We start from the raw sequence: 22,385 nt of genomic DNA on the forward strand, positions 1-22,385 counted from the left end.
TGTTGTATAGTCTTGCACCACCCCGTGCGTGGGCTACGCCGGGGTGTATTGTAAGCAGCCCTACGATGAAGCAGGTCACACAATTGTGTGAGTGAAGGCAGTATTGGGTCACACAGCAGGCGCCACAACGAGACAGATTTTAATTCTCCCTACTCCTTCTGGTGTATTAAGTATTGACAGGGAGTTCAGGGTAGGTGAGTCCATACCCTCACCCCTTCTTTTTGTGTGTACCTGCTTTATACACTTGCATCTGGGAGTTACATAGTAATAACCATCAATGGTTTAAACATTCTACGTCGCTCATTCACATGTGCCCATTTCACACACTGATCGTACACACAGTAGTCTAGTGTCGATTTCACATGTAAATAAATAATCTCATTGAAAGGGTGAGGCTACACAATATCACACTGTGTGTCTTTGGAGCTTTGAAATACAGGGACGGCTCCACGCAATGGCGCAGGAGCGTTGCCCCACTGGTTCAGAGCCAGCAGGTGAAAAATAAAACTATCTTTTATCATTGTTTTTTTTTCACCTGCTGGGTGAGCAGGTGTGCATAGTGAGGGGCGAGGTCAGGTCCATGGAAGGGGGGGAGAGGTCTAGTTTGTGCACTTCTAAGTGTACATGTTTGTTTGGCCGGCTGTCTTAGGCCGACCAAACACTCATGGGCACTTAGTTTCCCGAACCCAGCTCTGTATTGAACAGCCGGGTTGGAGAAACAGCACAGACTCCCTCCTGAGCGGAGCGATAACCTTGCCCGCTGAGGCCAATCCCCTCGCTGCTCTCATAGAACAGTGCGGTGATTACATGGGGAGTCTGTGATGCTGTTCTAGTGTCTGCTGGGGCTAGGAAAAACACTGAGGTGCGACGCGGGCGGTGGCCGGCAGCTTCAGGTAAGTCTTCCTTTTTGTTTTTTAATTATCATTAACCCCCCCCCCCGCGCTTCCCCCTCCCACGCTCCTTCTCCACCACCTCACCACTTTTTGTTTGGCGGCCACCACTGTTGAAATACATATGAGGGTTCTTTGTCTGATGTAAACCGACAGTCCAGTCTTAGCTGCTTTGTGCTTTGATGTTGCATGTAGTGGTCTTTGGTTCCCTGCAATTGGAAGAGCAAGTGGTGCTTGGATTCTGTTTTGTGCTAGTGGTTGTCTGGGGCTGCCACATGCAAGCCGAGTAACAGATCTACCTCAGGTAAGTGGCATGATTCTGAATGTGTTCTGTCTGAATACAGCACCCAGTAGGCGGTGCCCATTGAAAACACTGCTTCTTCAGACGGGTGGTAGGAAATCTCGCTCCCATCCTGCATGTCTGGCCTGTGAGCAACATTTCCTTTCCTTTCCATCATTTGCTTTCTGACAAGTGAATCAGTTGTGGTTACACATTAGTTATCACTCTTCTTCGTCAAAGCTTGTTGACAAGTCTGCTTGTGGTGTGCCCAGATTAGTCAGCTGCCATTTCTTCCCCCATCTTCTCACTCTCCTTACCGTCATTACTACCTTGAAGTTATGTTTTTGGGCCATGGCTCAAAAAGTGCAGAGGCTTGGCCCCAAAAAATCAGATATGAGGATCTCAAACTATTGTCATGGAACCAGTATATCGGAAGGAATCCTCATTAATGCCAAAAACCGTCAACGGCTTGATCTTTTGTAGCGCGTAAGGCTTTAAAACAATAACTTGACTTTGTGGCACCTGCTCTGAGGACACATTATTATCAGGAGTTTGTTATATTTATATGTTATGTGGTTCATCACTTTATCATTACTCACATGTTTCACTCAATAGAATGTTGCATCCTTATGATGCCTTAGATGGTTCTAAGATGATGTCATGCATGTGGCATCAGTGAGCAGTTGGTCCAGCTGTGTCTGGCATGAAGATGTTTAGGATCTTTCTCTGAAGAATACATCCATTTGAAGATAATCTATGGTATACCTGTATTATATCATAACAGTTGTAGGAATTGAGAGTGAATAGGTTTACTGCGTTACTAGGGGTGGGATGCATCTGGTGTATTCGAGTGATGCATCTTCATGCAGTTCTTGTTTAATACATGCTTAAAAGATGCTTCAGCTCTTTGCATGGTCAGTGCGACCTCAACAGAAATACATTCCATAACTTCAATACCTTCTTTCCAAAAAACGTAATAAGTAACAGCAAGCTCTGATACTAAAGAGTAACCAACACTTTTCTGTAGGATTCATACCAAAAAGTGTCACGAGTGACTTTAAACCATATTGTCTTTCTTTATCCAGACGACTAACTAAGCGCTAATTTTATATTTCACATTGGTGTTTGTTTCCTCTAAAAGATGGTGAGAAACGTGTTTTTTTCTTGTAACAGTAAATGTTGGATTCCTGAATGGGTACTGCTTTACAGGTATGGGTCAAGCTTACCCGTAGAACGTCATTGCAAGACAACATCCAAGGAGAAAGATCTCTTTATGTAAAAGTGTGGATTGGTGTATGAGCGCAGTTTTAAACGCCAAAGCAGACAATCATGACGTGCATCACTGCAGCTCCTGATTCTCCGTAAAGTTACCTAAAAGGATTCTTTGATCTTCAATGCATAGCAAACGTTGCCCAGCCTCATTGCCCTTTTCCAACAACCTTGCATCTTTCTTTGATGCGTAAGCCAGAAGACCTACAGGGACTCAGCTTACGCATGGTAACCAAGCTCCCCTGTTATCTTGTCCTGCTTCAAAGTGATCGCCTTTTTTTCCCACCAGATATAAAGTGGAGGACCTTCTGATGCACATTAAATCGAGCTCCACTGACAAGCCCTCTACGTTTTTATCCGACACTATTTGCCCCACCCATTGCTCTCGAGACTGATCCAGCGCTCCTAATGAAAAACTGTCTCAATAACACTACTCTTCTTCACAATACTCACCATTAATCATGAATCACTACTAAGGCCCATAAACTGAAGAGACAATTTTGAGCGACTGAATCATGTGACCTAATTAAACACTCTATTCATAAACTATTTACAAAGATATATACAACTGCAATTTATTATTTCTTACCATAGTTTTAATCATACGACATTTAATTAAGTCACTTAGGCGAATGGATCTAATAATGATAACTAGTCCATAAATAAACAAGACCAGCTTGTCATTTCAAAAATCTAATTTTATTAACTTTATTTTATTCATGGAAAGAGCTTTTTTATTCAGAAATCATTATTTTATTAGCAATTTGAAAGCATCATTCAAGGTAAGGCACATTAGTCTGACATTTTAAAAAGGTAAATCAATCAGCATGAATTAAAGCAAAATAAAGTTTCCATTCCCTAAATTCTATTTCCCTGTCTAAAACTCTCTTCACCTAAAGGAATAATTAATAAAGACTGCTGTCCTTACGTGCACGAGAAGTCCATCAGCATGTCATTCAGGAATCTGGAAGCAAGAGCCCCCTGCTTCCTGTAGGGCCAGATTTTATACCTTTCTAACTAGTTTATCTTCCTAAAAAGAGTTCTTTTTCGTTGCCATCAGAGTTCCCATTGGCTGACTTGTGTCAGACCATCCATGTCATCACCGCTTTCAAACCAAGAACGGGCTCTTCTTTAGCCCTATTGTTCGTAATATTTTGCTTCCTCGAGAATGTTTCAAAATTGAGTTCTTTCGAGTTACAATTCTCAGCTTCCTCACATTGGCAATCCTGCCGCTTCCTGTCCTTGGACATAACTCCATGAGCACAATATGCACGTCTTTTATTCAACAGTAATTTCTGTCAACGTGGTAAAACCTTTCCACTTCTCGTGTGTGCAAGGCTCTTCTCTGGACAGGTTTCAAAACCCCATCTTTGTAGGCCCAAAAGGCCTCTCAGGAAACTAGTATTTAAACAAACCCAAGACAGTAATAGCCAAAGCACAAAAAGCAGCTTCATAATAACCTTCTTCTTTCAGGCCATAAGGATTCTCCACGAGCTTTTGCCACAGAAAAGACACGAGAAAACATATTGCACATAAATAATATAGCACATGCCATTAATTAAACAGCCGCATTTAATACTGACAAAAACAATAGACAAGGTTAGTTTATTATTTTTCCACGTACTTGCAAATGCAACATAGAAGCACATTAGTCCCGCGTGTAGTGTCTGCAATTTTTAAAACTAAGTTGGTTATTTATTTCAACCCATGCCATTAGTACTATTATACTTATTATGGAAGTTTAACTTTGTGAGCTTGAACAAAATCTTATTCAATATCTCGCTCCATCAAGACCAAGGGCTTTAATTCCTTCCTGACATCATGAGTTCACTCCCCACCTTCATGCTTTGGTACTCTCTCACACTTGCCTCCCCCCTGAAAACTACTTGCTTCCCCATGCTCACTGTTGCTTTCTTCCTCATGTGCTTCCACAACCTGCAAACCACCCTGCCACCACACGCTCCATTTGCCCTCTCCATTGTCCTCCTGGAAACCTCATCCCTCCCCTGGGCTCTTGTGTTGACCCACCAAATAGTATTGCCTAAGCCAACAGGTTTAAAAGACGGGACCTCTTACCTTTTCCAATGCTTGGTTCCATGTGAGATGGAGATTGGCATTGATTGGGAAGGAGAAAGGTTAAATACTGAATTTAACTTTCTGATCCCTTCAAGCTTACATTGCACCCTTCTGATCCAAAGTATAAGGCATGTTATTGAATGTGGAACAAGAAATCTTCAGTTTTGTGATGGGGGCAGGCTTGGCGACGAAATGCAAATAAGAAAGCCGGGAGCGCCCATTGGCCACCTATGGTCGTAGAGAAGAAGGAAATTGCATCAAGCTTTGGAATTACATCAAGCTTGCAAATTAAAACTCTCAATCTTATCATGGCTGCCAAGGAAAAAAAACAACTCAAAATCTCGTCCTGTGGGAACTTGGAGCTATTGCGTTCAAGCGCTTTGTTAATTATTCTTAAGAAACCAGGAATTTGCAAGAAATGAATAACCACAGTGTGTTAACTGAAACATTGTTGTCCAGTGAACTGGAACTCATTGCTCTGAGATATTAAAGATGTCAACATGAAAGTATCTGTGTTCATGACCAATAAAGTGTACTCCACGCTTTGTAGTTTGTTTTAAATTCTTGAAGAGTTTGCTGTTAATGGGCGAATAAGAAGATTTGTTATTGTCGCCATGCCAATATGCCCTCCTCATTGTTTTACTCTTTGTTCATCAAAACTTAATGAAAGTAATTACCAGGATGCATCGGTCTAGAGCCTCGCTCTCACAATCCACGGTACTGCAGCTTTGAAATTGCTGCATGGACTCCTCACTGGTTTATGTTGAGTTAATTGATTAAAATTGAATAAGTCAATGGAAATAATTCCCTGGATGCCACGTTCTAAGCCTCTGTCTCACAGCTACATTGCAGCTGCTGCTTTCAGATCTGTGCCTCTGCTCTCGATTGAGGAAGCAAACACTAAACCTCTTACAGGACCTGTTTATTAAAAAAAAACAATCATTTTTGAACTAATCTCCTAAAAAGTGTCTACCCTGGATTTTTGCTTGTTCCTTTCCCGAATGCAGTACAGGCTCTGGAGAAAAGTGGGGGCTTGGCTTGTTGGTTGCCTCTGTTGCATGACTACTCATCTTAGCATCAAATTCTCGTCAGCGAGCCTAGGAGGAAGGCTATTCTCGCTCATTCTCAGGTTTTATGTCAAATATTGATGCCTCACCTTTGCTCTGCATTTTACGCGGGACAGAAGATGTACAATAGCGACGATTGAGTTAGCAGCAGTTGTAAAGCGCATGTCAACCATGCGCTAACAGGTGATTGGTCCCCACTTACATTTGAGGGTACGTATCAAAAAATCCTTTTGCAAGTACTCAATATCGACTTTTAGCAAATTGCTATTAAGGACTCCCAAAATAAAATGTATGTAGGTTTCGCATAATTTATTGTGATTACCACGTATTCCTTAATTGCGATTCGCAATTAAGGAATACCTTCCCATTCATTCCTATGAGCCTAGAGGCCTATAGGAATGAATGGGAAGACATTCGCAATTTGCGAGTACCCATTAAGTAGTCGCAAATTGCAAATGCAATTTCAAGGGTGCAAGGGTGTCAAAAGGACACCTTGTTGAACCCCTGAAATATACATGTGTGCACATACATGCCCTTAGGGCATGTATGTGCGCCACATGGCACTTTGAAAAATGCAAAAAAGTGCATTTTTCTAGGAAAACGCAAATTACCACCAACTTGAAGTTGGTGGTAATTTACCTTTTCTTAATGCAAATTCGCACAACTGGGTGCTTCAAGAATTGCATTTAAGAAATCGCAATTTGCGATTCCTTAAATGCATTTGCAAAATAGGAATCACAAATTTTGTGATTCCCTATCTTGCGCTTGCCTTTTGGGATGATATATCCCAAAAGGCTTTTGCCCGTTCGCAAACGGGTTGATTCTGAGAATCGTCCCGTTTGCGAATGGGAAAAAGGCTAGATACATATGCCCCTTTATCTGTTAAACAAAAACAACTCGACATCATAGTTCATCTCTCAATGGTTGACTATTCATGCTGGTGGTAAAATTGTTTATGGGGTTAATGCATAGCAACATCTGGGTTATTACATAGCCTGTGATAAAAAGCTTCTGTTATTCAAATGCCTTTGTTCACAGCTCAAGGAGTTACACTCTTAAACACCAAATCCATTTAAAACTCCGCAAATTGGCGCTGGTTTGTACTAGCATTTTATCCTTTTCTGACAAATGTGCTGTTATGCTTGGATATGTTCTTTTGAAACCGGTTTTCAGCAAATATTCCTAGCACACTTCTCCAAAGGGACCACAAAGGCACAAAACACAGTGAAAATTTACTCTCCATTTTCTACAAGAATCTCGACTGCGAAAACCGGGTGGACTGGATTGCACTTTGAATTAAGCGTTTTGTTGTCATGATATACAGCGGTATTTGGATTTTCTTTAGCACACTCCACCTCCAAAGTAAACCCAGTTTGGTGTGATCTATACTAGATTCTCATAATAACCAGAGACAAAGTAAATTGGGCTCATTTAGATTCATTTTATGTAACTACCATATGCGGGTATCCTAGAAACGAGGCTCATTTCTGGCCTTCTAAGACAGACGTAAAACACCCATGATTTAACTATGTGAGACTCCGCTCTGAATTATTTTTTGGGGAAGCAGTTTTTTTTTCTTTCTGTCCTTTTGTAATTCATGGGATATATATATATACAGCTTTGGGTTTTTATTCAAGTATTACATGGTCGGTACCTGGAATGGCATTTTCTTTTTTGGCCACGTAGGTCTGTACGTGGTGAATGTGCTGTCACCTTAGGCTCACTCAGCGCTGGTTACTTGAGTTCAGCCACGCATTCCAGGACCTGTGATGTTGCTGTAGTATGTTGAGGTTGGTTTGACCAGACCAATGTGCATGGCCTTGGAGTTGTTGGGGAGGAAAGGAAGCATGGTGCAGATGGATCTCCATTCTCCGGAGATGGCCTTCCTTCAGGAGAAAAATATTCCTGGACTTGTTGGCTTTTACACTATAGTAAACCTGACTCATGGTTAGCATGGGGTGGATTCAAGGCTCCTAGCACCTTGCCCTAGGCAGTAGATTCACTCATTCACGATTCACGGCAGTGAATCTATTAGGTGACCAGTAAATTCTACTGTAGGATTTTGATTGACTACCCAGGATCATTGTAAATGCCCGTGTTCTAACCAGTGCAAAAAAGAGCAGTTGATGGACAGCATGCTGCACAATGTAAAACATTCAACCCAGTACAGAGATCTGGGCCTAAATCCTTCGTTTTTTGCTCCCCATGTCGTTCCAGTTCAGACCCTGCCATATGCAAATAGGTCTTGACTCTGATAGCTAGACTCCAGTGGCAGAGAGAGCATGGGACCCACGTCTGGACATACCAGCCCCCCTCGGGGTGACAAATGCAAAAAGAACAATTGATGGACAGAATGCTGCACATCTCACCACCCTGCTACAAGCATCCAATGTACACTTTCACATGTACGCCGATGACACTCAAATATATCTCAAGTTACAATCCCCCAAAGACATCCTGAGTCTGAATTCAACGATCAGAAGCACCCAATCTTGGCTGGCCGATAACCACCTCAAACTCAATGCTATGAAGACTGAGTTCCTCCTAATCTCTCCTCCCACGAAAATATCTTCCGCACAAACCTGGCTTAAGCACCTAACAGCACTCAATGTCCAACCGACCATCGTGGACTCAGCAAAATCCCTAGGCATAACACTCGACACCAACCTCAACATGCTGCAGCATATCAGCAAGGCTACTAAGGGGGCGAACTTCCAAATCAATACCTTGAGGAAACTGAAACCCTTCCTCCCAGCAAAAGACTTCCAAACAGCAGTACAAGCTCTAGTCATCCCTCGCATAGACTACGGCAGCGTGGCCCTCTGCGGCCTCCCCTTAACGACAACTGCACCCCTCAGAGCGTCCTAAATGCGGCTGCAAGACTCATCACTGGATCAAAAAAGCATTCGCATATCTCCCCTGACTTCAAATCCTTGAACTGGCTGCCTCTTGACGCCAGAATACAGCTGAAAATTGCCTGCATGACGTACAAGGCTATACACCTGAAATCACCCAGCTACCTCACTCATAAGTTGACAATTTCTGGTGGGTCCAGAACTACCAGGAGCACAAACAATCTTTTGCTGAAACCGCGAAGATTCCGGAAGGAAAAGACTTACAAACGCTCCTTCTCTGGAATGGCACCCAGGATCTGGAACGCACTTCCTCCTGAAACGAGGCTCATCTCTTCCTCCCTTCTTTTTAAGAAAGAAGTCAAAAGTATCCTTATGGCTAAATACACTTGAACAATTAGTTTGATTTACATTGCGAACAGTATTACCAGTATTGTGTTATGATATTGCCTATATATTCCTATGCACGTGTGTTTTGACGTATATTAGTCTAAAGTGCTTAGATCCTTGCTCCCTCATATCAGTTTTTACTCTATTTCTTACAGCGTTTTGATGGCCTACGCTCCAAATATGCCTTACTACCTCATACCTGTACTATACGTACTATTTTTATAATAATAATTTTCTGTATTATTTACAGCGTTTTGATGGCCTACGCTCCAACTATGCCTTGCTACCTCATACCTGTACTATACGTAATATTCTTGCTATGTACACGTACTTGATGATCTACCTCCCTACTATGCCCCCTTGTTCCCCTACCCTCCTCCTGCCTTTGTAAAGCGCTGTTATCTGCAAAGATCTTGTTCGCGTTATATAAAACTCTCAAAATAAATAAAAATAAATACAATTGTAAAACATTCACCCCAGTACAGAGATCTTGGCCTAAATCCTTTGTTTTTTCATTGTCCTTTAGCTCACTTTGCCACCCCGGTTCAGACCCAGCTATATGCAAATCAGTCTTGACCCTGTGACTCGTGGGAACCTGGCTTTCGGGACTGTTCCCATGAGGCACAGGGTAAAGACTGATTTGCATATGGCTGGGTCTGAACTTGGGTGGAGTAGTGAGCTAGAGAAAGATAATAGATTCAACTCAGATCTGTGACTTTGTGTAAGTGTTGAAAAGTTTCAGAGCTCCGTCCATCTCCTTGTGTTTGCTTTGTTAGCCCTAAGTTGGCAGGGTATGCCCAGATGTGGGTCCTTTGCTACCTTTGCCACTGGATTCAAGCTAGCCTGGCTGATGAGGGGTGTTAGCCTGAAACTTTCTCAGGATGCTTGTTTCTGGTCCAGGGAAGACCTGGCTTGACAGTTCAGGCTGTACTGTTTCCATGAGGCACAATGTCAAGACTGATTTGCATATGGCTGGGTCTGAACTGGGGTGGCGAAGTGAGCTAAAGAACAATGATGGATTCAACCCAGATCTGTGACTAGGGGTGAGTGTTGAAAAGTTTCAGCGCTCTGTCCATCATCTTGTTGTGTTTGCTTTGCATGTCCTAATTAGGGTATCTGTAGACAAATGCATGGTAGAAAGTAGGGTGGATTATTTAGTGAGTGAACTCCATATTGAGTGATGATTTGGGGAAAGAATGACCCTCTCTAGACACCAGTAATATCTGTCCATGTGTTTGTTAATTGATAGAGAATCCCCCATACGGTTGTGGTCATGCTTGTTCTAAACGTGGTTAAATTAATCTATACTCATCTATTTATTGGTGCCTGCTATGTCAATGACACAGATTTTTGCCAACAGCTGGAAGCGTGATCAGCTTATGGAAGATAGTACACAGCTAAATGCCTACAAGCTGGAGGCCGGCAGCGATGAATGGACCATTTTTAACATTAGAGAAGAGAAAAGAAAGAGTAATCAATACAATATTCTCCACCCGACCCCACTCCTCCGCACCAGATTCACCCAATTGTACCACTTTGACCGGGGTGTGTTCTACAATTCAAAGTGCATGTAGTCCGTATCAAGAGGGGGGTGCCGGTAGCTTCAGTATCTTTTTGGGAGAGCAGGTCTAATATCTAAAGATATTTCTGGCAGTTCACTTCCCTGAGTTCTGCTGAAGGGATTTGGATAAAGGGGGCCCACATGTCTGGTTAGGCGGACGCTCTGTCCTCTACAGGGAGCGACATACACTCCATCGCCAGGGTGAACCATAATTTGTTCAACCATGAGACATGCTCCTAGATTTTCTCAGTCCCCTTATGCAGGAGGATTACTTGGTGCACTGCGCTTAGTGCTAGAGCCATTTGCCTGCCCTCTTTGATCGTAAGGGAAAGGTCAGGGAGTTGGCTAGTGCTAGGATAGTATAGGCTAGGAATCTGGGTATAGCATTATCGAATGCCAGATCAATATCATTCAGGACCTGCTTCCAGAATGTAACTAATTTGGGACAATGCCACAGGAGATGAAGAAGAAGATCCTGTTTGCTCACAGCCTCACCAGCACGTCTGAGATTTCATCTATGTATACGTGGAGGTGTGAGATGCCAGTAGGCGGCTACTATATAGGTCAACTCCGTACTGGCCATGTTGTGTGCAGTGTGATGTAGTGTAGAAAATATTATTCCATTCTTTAGGGGAGAGGGAGAGCTCCAATTCCTCTTCCCAGCATATTTGGCCCTTCGGTTTAAGGGGAACCACCGTCAGAGAGCAGGGCGTAGAGTTCAGTAATGAGATTCTTGTCACTATCCTTACAGAGCAGCCATTTCTCAAAGGATGTAAGTGGGCGGGAGGAGCCATTTTTGAAACTCTGGGTATTCAGCCAGTGTCTCAGCTGTAAGTAACGTAACGCGTCTGATGGAAGAAGAGAGTAATCCTGCTTGAGTCGGTCTAAGGGGATGACCCCAGTAGGGTAAAAAAGCGAGCCTACTTGCCTACATCCATTTCCACGCCATCTACTAAAAACTTTGCGTTATACCCTGAAGGGAAGTTGGGGTTGTCGACAATCCGCGTCCGTCCTGGGCTCATAACTTGCAAATAGTAGCTTTCACGAGTAGTAGCAAATGTGAGCCTACATGTCAATGTAATGAAGCTAATCATGAAGTTAGGTGCCATGGGGGTAGTGCTTAATTTGTTAAACCACACATTTCCCCTGCCAGGGACAGTACCAGCACAACTAATTTCCATCACATTCCTTAAAGTGTAACTATTCCAGCCCCTAAAAGCAGTAAGAATGGATTGGTCAGATGGTGTTAGTGATTTTTAATGTAAATTGAATTAATAAACAGCTGTTGTGCGAATCTCTAAATTATACAAATAGTGCCACCATGTGGCAGACTGGCAAAAGCGCCAGTGTTGACAATTAAGTGCTGGTACTAAGCATGGGGAACCACCGGCTCAAATTAAGCACTGCATGAGGGTGTTGAAGATGATCTTTACTGGTAGAATACAGACTCCTTTGTCCTCACTTCGTATAGACAGCGAGCAGGTCCCCACCCCAACACTGTGGGATAAGCCTCAGGATGTGTGACTCATCCTCCCAGCATAACCAGGACACAGTGCCGGCAGGGGTGAAGGTAGAGGATGGATGTTGTCACCTGTACCAAAGTGAATCGCACCCAGGATGAACCTAAACTCTGTCATCTTAGCTTCTTTTTGGGCAGAAGGGTAGAGGGAATCTCCGTTAATACCACTTCTTAGGGCTCAGTATTTCAGATGCCAAGTGCACCATCAAAGGTACCGGACATCTCCTGTTTAAGCCTTCGGATACTTACTTCAATTTCTAGAGTGCCTAGAAGGAAAACGTCTGTGGCCTCGAGCTTGGACAAAGGCTGCCATTCTGAAGTTCTTGTGGCCAGACCCCTCCAATATCTGTTTTTTTTTAACCGGATGAGGGCTTCACAGAGTCCTCCAAGGAGGCTTGCAGATTTGTTGGCTGTTGGCAAATTTATGTAGGTTTAGTCCCAGGTGAGTAAACGCGTTCATAGAGCTCAGTGTCCAAGAAATCCCTGCAGGAGGTTTGTGCAGGTCAGGTCAGGTCACACAGCAAAGCATTTTTGCAGGCTTCTTTCCATACATGTTGGAGATGGCCACCAGGGAACTAAGTTGTGTGCATCCCCCAGCCAGGAAGCAGGACAAGGCAAGAGCTTCATGAAAGGCGGATTGATACAGTCGCGTCCACTGTTCTTGGAGAAGCAACATTTTCCTGTGCTCCTTCGCAAACAATACCCTGTGATCTCTGATCCACAAATACTCACAATGGGAGGAGAGTCCAACTGTATGGAGTTTGCCAGAGTTCACTAAAATGTAACTAGTGCTGCACGTTAGGAGTTCGTCTAATGCATCTTAAGCCAATACTTGCAAAGCTCCATCCCTGTGTTTTTTTGATTTATTAACTGAGTCCTGCATGAAGTTCTGCTACTTTTCCTCAATTGTGACCGTAGCACCCTCTTCAGTTTCTGTGCTGGGACCCAAGCACATAATTGGCATTTAGACTAAGTCCTGACAGCCAGAAGGCCTCTTACTCTGGCCCTGGGATTCCACAGAGCTTTTCAGTCTCGGGCCTAAAAAAATTGTGTGCTTTCAGTTTTGAGAAGATTTATTGAAGGTCGACCTGGTTTCCCCTCTTAAATCGTCCCAGGTGCTGTGAACGACTTTGCCAGCAGTAGGGTCTTCTTGAATGTCTTGAAATGCAGTGAGTTTTGACCCTTTGCAAGCCTGCTGCCGGTGACCTTCCTCTGACCTCTGGTGTCAGTCCGAGAGTGAGTGATAGTAACATGCCAGGAACAATGTAAATGGTCAGAAGTGCAAATGGGAGTATATTAATATTTATATAAATATATTAATATTCCCTAATTATTATTATGCAAATGTAAAGCACTCTGATACCCCCGGGTGGAGCTAGCGCTATATAAAACTTATTTAAATACATTAAAAAAAAAGTAAGATTATGGATCCTCTCACCCCTTGAAAATGTATATTCCCGTGTTGACAGTTGAGTCCAGGCACGCCCCGTCGTTTGTGGACTCTCTTTGAGTGCCAGGGGCCACCATCCGTGCTGCCAACACAGGTGCACACCCTTCTCACCCTTTGAAGCATTTGTTTTCATCGCTTCTTGGCTTGTACACAAACAGCACACTGAACATCACCCTCCGACCTGAAGCAGGTAAACGTTTCACATCGTGCAAGGCTCCTAGTCCTACCCTTTCTGTCATGAACGTACATTTTCACCTGTTTGTTTTTGGGTCGCGTGGTTGGGATTTCAAGACGCACGATGTCAAAAGAGCTTGGCACTGAGGAGACCGGTGCTCTCACAGGGTAATACCAGCGGCTCTGTGCCAGACAGTTCGGGGAGAGGTAGGCAGAACAGACAGGATAGTGGAACAGAACACAATGCAACTGCTTTGCATTCTATCTTTTTGTAGGGAAATGTAGGTAGGCAACGCTCCATGAGCCTTTAATGACATAAGCCGACCCTATAAAGCAGCTGTTCCTCTTTTGCAAGATAATCATGACTTCTGATACATATTTTCAAATGCATCTCTTACTTTTTGGCCGCCTAAAAAACAGTCTGCCAATGTTAAAATCTACCATTTTAGGCCTCATCTACAGGCAGCTTTAGCTGTTTGATCTCTAAGACCTATTGTGCGCAAAATCAGTACTTTGAATTGACTTTATTGCAGCCCATTATCCATCATTTGATGTCTATCTTGTGAGTTTAATTAGATTATTTCGTATTAATTGGCTTCTTTTTTGTCTTTGTCCCCCCACTAGAGCACGGCTTCTTTACCATGCTTTGCTTGAATGACTTGCACTCCATGAGACAGCATGTGTTGTATTGTTCTCTCCCTATGTGCTGCTGTCTTCTCACATCTGTACTACCCCATGCTTTACGTAATGCTCCCAAACCCTCCCAGCTCATTGTTAAAGTAAAGCAAAAGGTCGTTTTTTGACAAGTTGGAATAAAGAGCAGACTTTATCAGGTTAGATGTCTTATGAAGAACATAAAGCTGAGCTGCTGCAGAGCACCAAATAGTGAGAGCAGCCCCTGACTAAGGCAATCATTTTGACAAATGAAGTAACCTATACATACACAAAATATATATGTATATATGTATATATATATATATATATATATACATACACACACACAAACATATTAGTCCTACGTTAAGAAAACAAGGATGTCTGGAGGCCTTGAATGTCTCGTGATTTTATTAAGTTACATGACCTGTACTCACAGTTGGATTTTTTCCAAGCCCTGGGGCATAATAGTCCCTTTAGTCAGATTTTCAAAATCTAGGTTGCTATATTTTCACTTGATTTTTCTTTCATGCCCATAGTGCAAAACACATTTTCTTGATGCGTTTCAGCCAATAGATTGGGCCTGTCTACTTTTCACTGGAAGAGACCCTATTTTCAATGTTATCATTTTTAAATCTATTTTTGAAATCTATGATTTTGGACTGCAGCATTGTATGCTATTGCAGTGTTTATATCCAGAATCGTAGTTATTCACTATCCCAACAGCAGTCAAAGGGGCAATTTCCTTTACTTTTATAAGGACCAATGGCACCCTTGCTACTCTACTGTTCAGACACGCACACAATAAATCAAGATGTCAACCAGGTGGTCGATCCTTTGAGAAGCCCCCAGCCTTTGAGATCACTATTTGTGAATATCCCCGAATGAGCCTGCATGAGCCAACCTCTGGGCGAGCGACCGCGGTGCATGTGCATAAGCTTACCTCCCTGGCATCTGAGTATTGACGATTTGGCTGTGGTGATCTCCCGGACCTGATTCCTTGTGTCATCCGTCACTTCACTCGAACCCAGGCGCGAGAAGAGTGCCTGGGGCCTCCCGCGGTTGGTCGCAGCAGTCGGAAGTGGTCGAATTAGTAGTGCCGGACTGAACAGCGAGTACACACTTTGTTTGCCCCCAGGGTGTGGTGAAGCGGCTGTATATGCAGTGGAGTGCGCTGGAACGGTTGTGCTCCCAAACAGAGGTGATTAGTATGGGGCCCAATCGTGGTGCAGAATTGTAACCAGGGCAGACCAGGAGGAGCGCCTAACCCCTACTTACCCCACTCAATAGCGATGGGTACAGTTTTAGGAACAGGCACTGAGGTCCTCCGATGCTGCAAAGATAGCCCAAACCCTACTAAATCTACCAGGAGACTCCCAACATCGTAACACTAACATTCCATGACTCCTCTGCCGACCTTTGGCCTAACTAACATTGTGGCATTGTGGGTTCTATCCCTGGGAAGTCAGGAGGAGCGCCTACCCCCTACTTGCCCTCCACAATACCAGTGCCTTCAGTCATGGGAGCAGGCACTGGGGCCGCAGATGCTGCAGAAGAAGCCCAAATCCTGCTAAATCTGCCAGGAGGCACCCAATACCTTAACACTAATGCTCCATGACCATCTCTGCTGACCAGTGGCAGAGTTGTAACTGTGGCATTGCTTGAACCATCCTGGGGAGGGCGGGAGGAGTGCCCACCATCCACTTGCCCTCCTTTACACCAGTTTCTCTCCTGGTATCTGTTTCTGTGCCCAGCGGCCATCTTGGTTTGGGCCTGTCTGCTGGGACATAGGCACTGTTCGTCAGGGCTGGAGACAGGTGGTGCTGCTAATCTCTTGGGCTTACTTTCCCCGGCTGGTCTTACACCACCTGCTCTGCTGGTCCTGTCGCACCTCTCGCCCCTCTCCAGATACCAGTTTCTGCACCAGTCAGCCATCTTGGATTGGGCTCGGCTGCTGGGAGATTTCCCTAATCCTTCTGGTAGGAGACATGCAGGGGCCCTATGCTTCTGATGCCCTAAAATACAGGTGAGCCAGTCTCCACTACATCCTGGCCTCAAAAGGTGGGACCCTCACACTCTGTAACATCTTAGAGGCCTTGTCATATCGGGCTCCGCTCCCCTATTTACCTTGCTGGCCAGCTGGCTGCCCTGATGCAGACTTAGTTATCCGTGTCGATGTTGCCCCTTCAAACCCTGTTCTGCCACTCTCCCCCTGGGGTAATATAAATGGGGATTCCCATCACACCAGCTCATCTCCCAAACCTCTCATGTTCTTGTTCTGACTTGCTCTGAGCACTTTGGCTCCAGAAGCACTCCGAGTGAAACCTATCCATTTGTGATATTTTCCGTGTTTTCTGCACCTCCATGCCATCCGCTCTCACCACCAACCCCACCCTCTCCTAGAGAACGCACCCATGCAGTATCCCCAGTACCCCTGCAGCCTCTTCCATGCCCAGACGCCTTGAAGCTTCGGTTTTACTAGCTGAATTACTTTCCCTCGTCTCAAGGCACACCTCCACTGCCCATCTAGATTCCTCTTCCATGCCTGAATCCCCTATCAGTCCTACAACCACAGCAGGCTGGATACTTCTTTAACCTCTACCGTAGACTCCGAACTCCAGCATACCCCACTCCCTACCTCAGACCCAACTGCCTCTCAACTGATCCCGACAATAGCCCGTCTAGAACTCAAAATCAGCACTATTCAGGATGAGTTGAATCACTATATAAGGATGTACAGATTAACTACATCCTGCCCCAACCTCACGCTTCTATGCCAAACACTGATCCTGCTGCAGATGTAGACTTCGACCACACCCCCATCCTTTACCCCTAGGCATACCATCCCCTAAACTCATCACCACAGCCAACCTAGACGCTCCACGACTGGAATGTCCCAGCTGGAAGCTGAAATACTGAGCAGCACATATGACAATGCTCCTAGCCCGCACAAGATCCTGGTCATTCTTGGTACGAAGAGGACCCTGAACACCCCTCACCCTCCCAGGCCACCTGCCCAACTACCATCCAACCCAGTCAGCCGGTTCAAGAACATTACCCACGCTTTGCTGAAAACGACTAAATTGTCATTCAGCAGCCAAGCATGCCATTTAAATAGCTGAAACCATCCTACCAATTAAAATTGTCATTTGCTTTCTAACTGAAACTAGGCTGAATGACCACTCGTATCCTTTCATTGATCTCCTCACCCCACTGGGCTTCTCAATCATTTGTTGCAACCGCAAGGATCATGTCGGTGGTGGATTAGCCACAAAAACGATCATTGCTTAACTCCCTTCCACACTACCAAATGCCCCAACTTTGAATATTTGGGAGGTCGGCTCACCTCTAACGGCCCAAACCCCATCAAATGTCATGTCATTTATCACCCTTCAGGTGACAAAACACTTTTCTTGGAAGACCGAAGTGACCTAATAACACAAAGCTCACCAAGAGGCAGAAGAGACATTATACCAGGAGATCTAATCTTGCACCGAAATAATGCCAAAGATCCAATAGTACAAGCCCTATCCACCCTCCTGGCAGGGAACAATCTCACCCAACATTACAATTAACAAATTCACAATAAGGACTCTACCTTTGATGCAATCATCTATAAGCACAACACCTTATCCTTCCACTCTACCCTACCCACCAACTGGACTGGCCACCACCTAATTCTTTTTGATCTCAACACCATCCAACCTAAGGCCATTCCCCAGACCATCTATCCCAAGCCCTACATACATACATCTAATCCCCCGGGGAGAGTTAGAAGCATTATTCAGTTCCCAAATTCTTCCTCCAACAAACCTCACTGCCGCAAATGACTTCACAGTCCACTAAAACACAAACATGGCTGAACTCCTCGACACAGTCACCCCTCTCAAACTCAAGAAATCCAGAATTATCCCCTCCAGATCCTGGTTTAATGAAGACCTTAATAAAAAGGGACAACAACTCCGATTGACAAACAGAAACTGGAGACAACAACCCGCCTAAAATACAAAATTCCCATCTTCAGAGAAAAATCGTCATTCTTCCGAGCTAAACATGACTGATCTATGAACAGACCTAAAGACCTTTTCAACATCATCAAACAACAAATTTCCCTCAACACTCAATTTATGACTACTAAGCAATATGAAGAGCTCGCAAGATTCTTCTCTGAAAAAATAGCTAACATCAACCTCTCTGTCTCTATCGACCCACCTAAATCACTTCCCTGGACCAAGGGTGCCCCCATAGGAGTCCAACTCAGGCACCACCTCCAACTAAAGGGTTGTCCCCCCCCCCCCCCCCCCAACTCCCCCACCCCCCTCCAACTCCCCCACCCCCCTCCTCGACCTTGAGCAATCCAGAACACCAACTGCAACCTTGTGCAAATGAAAAATCCCTGATGATGAAATTGTCAAATTACTAGCTTGCTTGAAACCCACCTAGCACATCTCTGTCCCCCTTCCTACTGTGCTTGTCAAAAATCTCAGCCACATTGTCTCGCCTGCATGGACCGAAATAATCAATGCTTCCTTATTGTGCGGCTCCGTGCCGGCCTCCCTCAAATTCAGCCAAGACACCACCCTCATCAAAAAAACAGATTCTGACCAGAACGACCGTAACAACTGCAAACCTTTTACTAACCTCCATGTCCTTGTAAAAACCAATGAAAAATGTGTGCTGGCACAACTCAACACTCATATAAAAGAAATGCAACCTGCACAACACCTTGCTCTGGCTTCATGAAAGACTATAATACAGAGACCGCAAAACTGAACATCACAGAAGACCTACACAGATCTCTGGATGATGGCCAGGCCTGCCTCTTGGACCTCTCGGCTGCCTTTGATACTGTCAACCATGGCATCCTCCTAAACACACTCTCATTGTGTGCTGGCATCAATGGAACTGTCCTTCAATGATTTGCATCTTTCCTAAGCCAGCGGTCACAGCTAGTCAAACTAAACTACCCCACAAAAGCAGCACCAGTCTCACAAGGAGTTCATCAATGGTGAATCCTGTCTCCTGCCCTTTGCAACCTCTATATGAAATCCCTGAATCAAGCCAGCATTGCTTATCACCTCTATGCAGATGACACCCAACTCTACATCAAAATATTGTCAATGAAAGATATCCAACACCCAAACAGCACACTTTCCACTGTGCAATCAGGCTCAAGCTCATCCCCAACAAAACAGAACTTTTCCTCATCCGACCGAAAGGAAAGTCCTTTCTCGTAGACTTCTGGCTCGACAACCGCACTGCACTGAACTGCAAACAATCCATCTCCAGCTCTGTCAAATCCATGGGGGATTAAAAGTGACAAAAACCCGAGCATGAAAGAGCACATCAATGTGACATCCAAAAATGCATTCTACTCTCTGAAGCACCTTATCAAAATGAAACCCTTCATCACCATAGAAGAGTTGAGGTCTGTGGTGCAATCCTAGTCCTCTCCAAGCTAAACTAGGGTAACTCAAAGATCACAGACCCTTTGAAAACACTCCTTGCACCCCTGACAGCTACACTCCACGCAGCAGCCAGACTGCTGTCGGGGGAGAGTCGCTTTGAGCAAATTACTCCCACTCACAAGCAACTCAACTGGCTACCAATCGAGGCAAGATTTATTTTTAAAACTGCTTACATTATGCACCAAGCTCTCTACACGGAAAAAACAATCTAGCTTTCAAACAAACTATCAAAAGCTGGCCAAAAGAGTCCTCTCTGAAGCTCAAACAGTCTACTTCTGATTCTGCCCAAATTTAAGAAAGAAAGACCTCGCACCCTCTCCTTCTCCACAAAAGCTCCCAGAATCTGGAACTCGCTGCCTCCGGATCTACGTGGTAACCCATCATTCCCTCACTTCAGGAAGAAACTTAGTCCATCTCAGTCAATACCTAAACCCTCCCCCTAAGCCTTCTGTTTGACCCGACTCCCTTATCCCACACCCTTCAAATAAATCTGCGCTTCGTTACCTTGGGGAAAAACTGTGCCTCTACTCTACGCCACCTCTCTAAGACCATGTCATATCTACCTCGGAATTTGTCGTCCACATATCCTACTGTATATATATCATATTCAACTACCTCAGATCCTTATCGTCTACATATCTTAATGCCGTTTGTATACCTCTTTTCCAAACTGCCACTATGTATTTTTATTTACTCAATATGTACCTCCTATAATTTGCTTCTGTGTTATTTCGGCAAAGTGCTCTGATGCCTCTGGCTCTAATTTATGTTATAGCCTACAGATGCCATTGGTTATCGTACACTTCTCATATGTACTAGCTCTATGTATTTTTTATTTACTACATTTGTAAATCATGTATCTGCTATATGTATACAAAACTTGATAAATACAAAGAAATAAAATACACACATCTCTGCCAACATACTTGTTTAGTTCCTTGCTTCAGCCCCTACTACACCTGGTCAGAGATGCATGTGCAGCATTGCTAATGCACCTTAATCCAGACCTCATCTCTAGCCCTTATAAACACAAGAAAGAGTTACAGATGTGTGACCCAGTCTTGAAAGCAGCTCATTCAGCTTACATTTGCTTTGCCTTTGTTGTTTTACAGTAGTAGTTCCTTCTAGTGGCATGATGGACTATTTTTGAAGTTGTGAAGGTAGTTTGCTTCCTTTTAAAATAAATCTCCCACAGATCTTACATTGAAGCTTCCATAACATGCAACACCCCTGAAGGACTGGGTTCTTTTGGACCCAGCGGTGCCAGGGCACAACACCTGAAACCTTCGTGGGTAACCTGCTCCGGCGTACAAGTCACAGAGACACGGGACACTTCCTTCGGCGTCAAAGAGTCAAGGTTTATTTACTGCAGGGAACACAGAAGTCACAGGAAGTACATCGAGTGTAGTTCGGGGAGACTGCTTCAAATTGTATTTGTGGATCGCTCCTTTTATACAGTTTTTACCCATAGGATAACATGCTACACAATAGTTTACAACCTGGTTCCCACAAGTCGCTCTCAGAGGGGTCGCTTTGGTCACTTTGAAACACACAAGGTCCAGAACATAAGTGCGGAAACATTTGGCGGTTCCCAACTGTAAAAACCCATCTTCCCACCATTAGCAAATTCCAATCAGCAGTAAAGTAGATCGAAATAGGAACGAAGACAGGTGCAGAGGAAGACGGAGACAGTAGGGAGATCGGAAAGGGTGTAAAAAGGGAGGTATCGAGAAGCACGAGATACAGGCATCAAAGGGACGTGCCTAATGAGATGCACGGCTGAGACAATAAGTCCGCGCGGCAAGATGAGCCTCGAGCGGCATCATCTGTCTTACAGCAGCAACCCCCTCATCATAAAGACACTTTCAAAGAACATGTGTCTTCCGCAAATATCTTGGGAGTCCCAGGGTCGCGAAGCGGACAGCGTCCGTTCGCTGGCTACTTGAGGGCAAGAGACAAAATGGATGCCGTATCTAAGATGGAACCCGTGGGTACAGATGAAAAACCCACGTAACAAACGAACGGTTTAAGTTAGCACAGCGAAACTGCGCACACTTACTAAACTCGTCATTTGCGGTTCATAGATACTAGACTCGCCCATATTCATGCGAGTCGAAAACACCACTTACAATTGTCACAGAACCTCAGACGCTCCTTTTGCCCTCATGTAGGCAAGCACTAGTCGGAATCAAATTCGATATTCATCAGACCATCAAGATGTCGTTGTAGCATAGCTCTGTCCGATCGAGTCCCCTTGGTAACAGATGGTTGTCTCATACACGTTGTAGCACAGAGGCCACATAAGGCAGGACCACACTGCACACAAAGGCAACACGTGAACAGGAACACTACCACAACCCCGATGATCGTCAGAATCTTCCAACCCCAAGCCGACACCAGGCCCCAAAACCAACCAAGTAGCGTCCAATCCCCTACATCCACGTGTATGGATTCGGAGATCTTATGCAACTTCGAGATGGCTTGATAGACAGTAGGAGCATTATCTGGAATGAAAATGCAACAGCTCGAATGGATCACTTTACACACCCCACCACGATCTGCTAGGACAACATCTAAAACCATACGGTTTTGTAATGTCATAAGTCTCTCCGCCTGAAGTTCTGTGGTGATATTACCAAGGGCACTGGCAGTAATATTAGCTGTCGATTCTACCACTCGAGTCAAATGTCTCAGGTTCCTACTATTAACCATAGGTCCCCAAAACGGGAGGAAAC

The 22,385-nt window shown here is 44.5% G+C and overlaps 1 protein-coding gene across 1 annotated transcript in view; it reads left to right on the top strand.

Annotated features, from left to right (window-relative positions):
- Positions 1-22,385, top strand: part of LOC147692601 (guanine nucleotide-binding protein G(i) subunit alpha-2) — a 468,721-nt gene that overhangs the window by 252,304 nt on the left and 194,032 nt on the right. The window lies entirely within an intron of this gene.

The sequence above is a fragment of the Lissotriton vulgaris genome, chromosome 9, assembly GCF_964263255.1.
Source record: "Lissotriton vulgaris chromosome 9, aLisVul1.2, whole genome shotgun sequence".
Lineage (NCBI taxonomy): Eukaryota > Metazoa > Chordata > Amphibia > Caudata > Salamandridae > Lissotriton > Lissotriton vulgaris.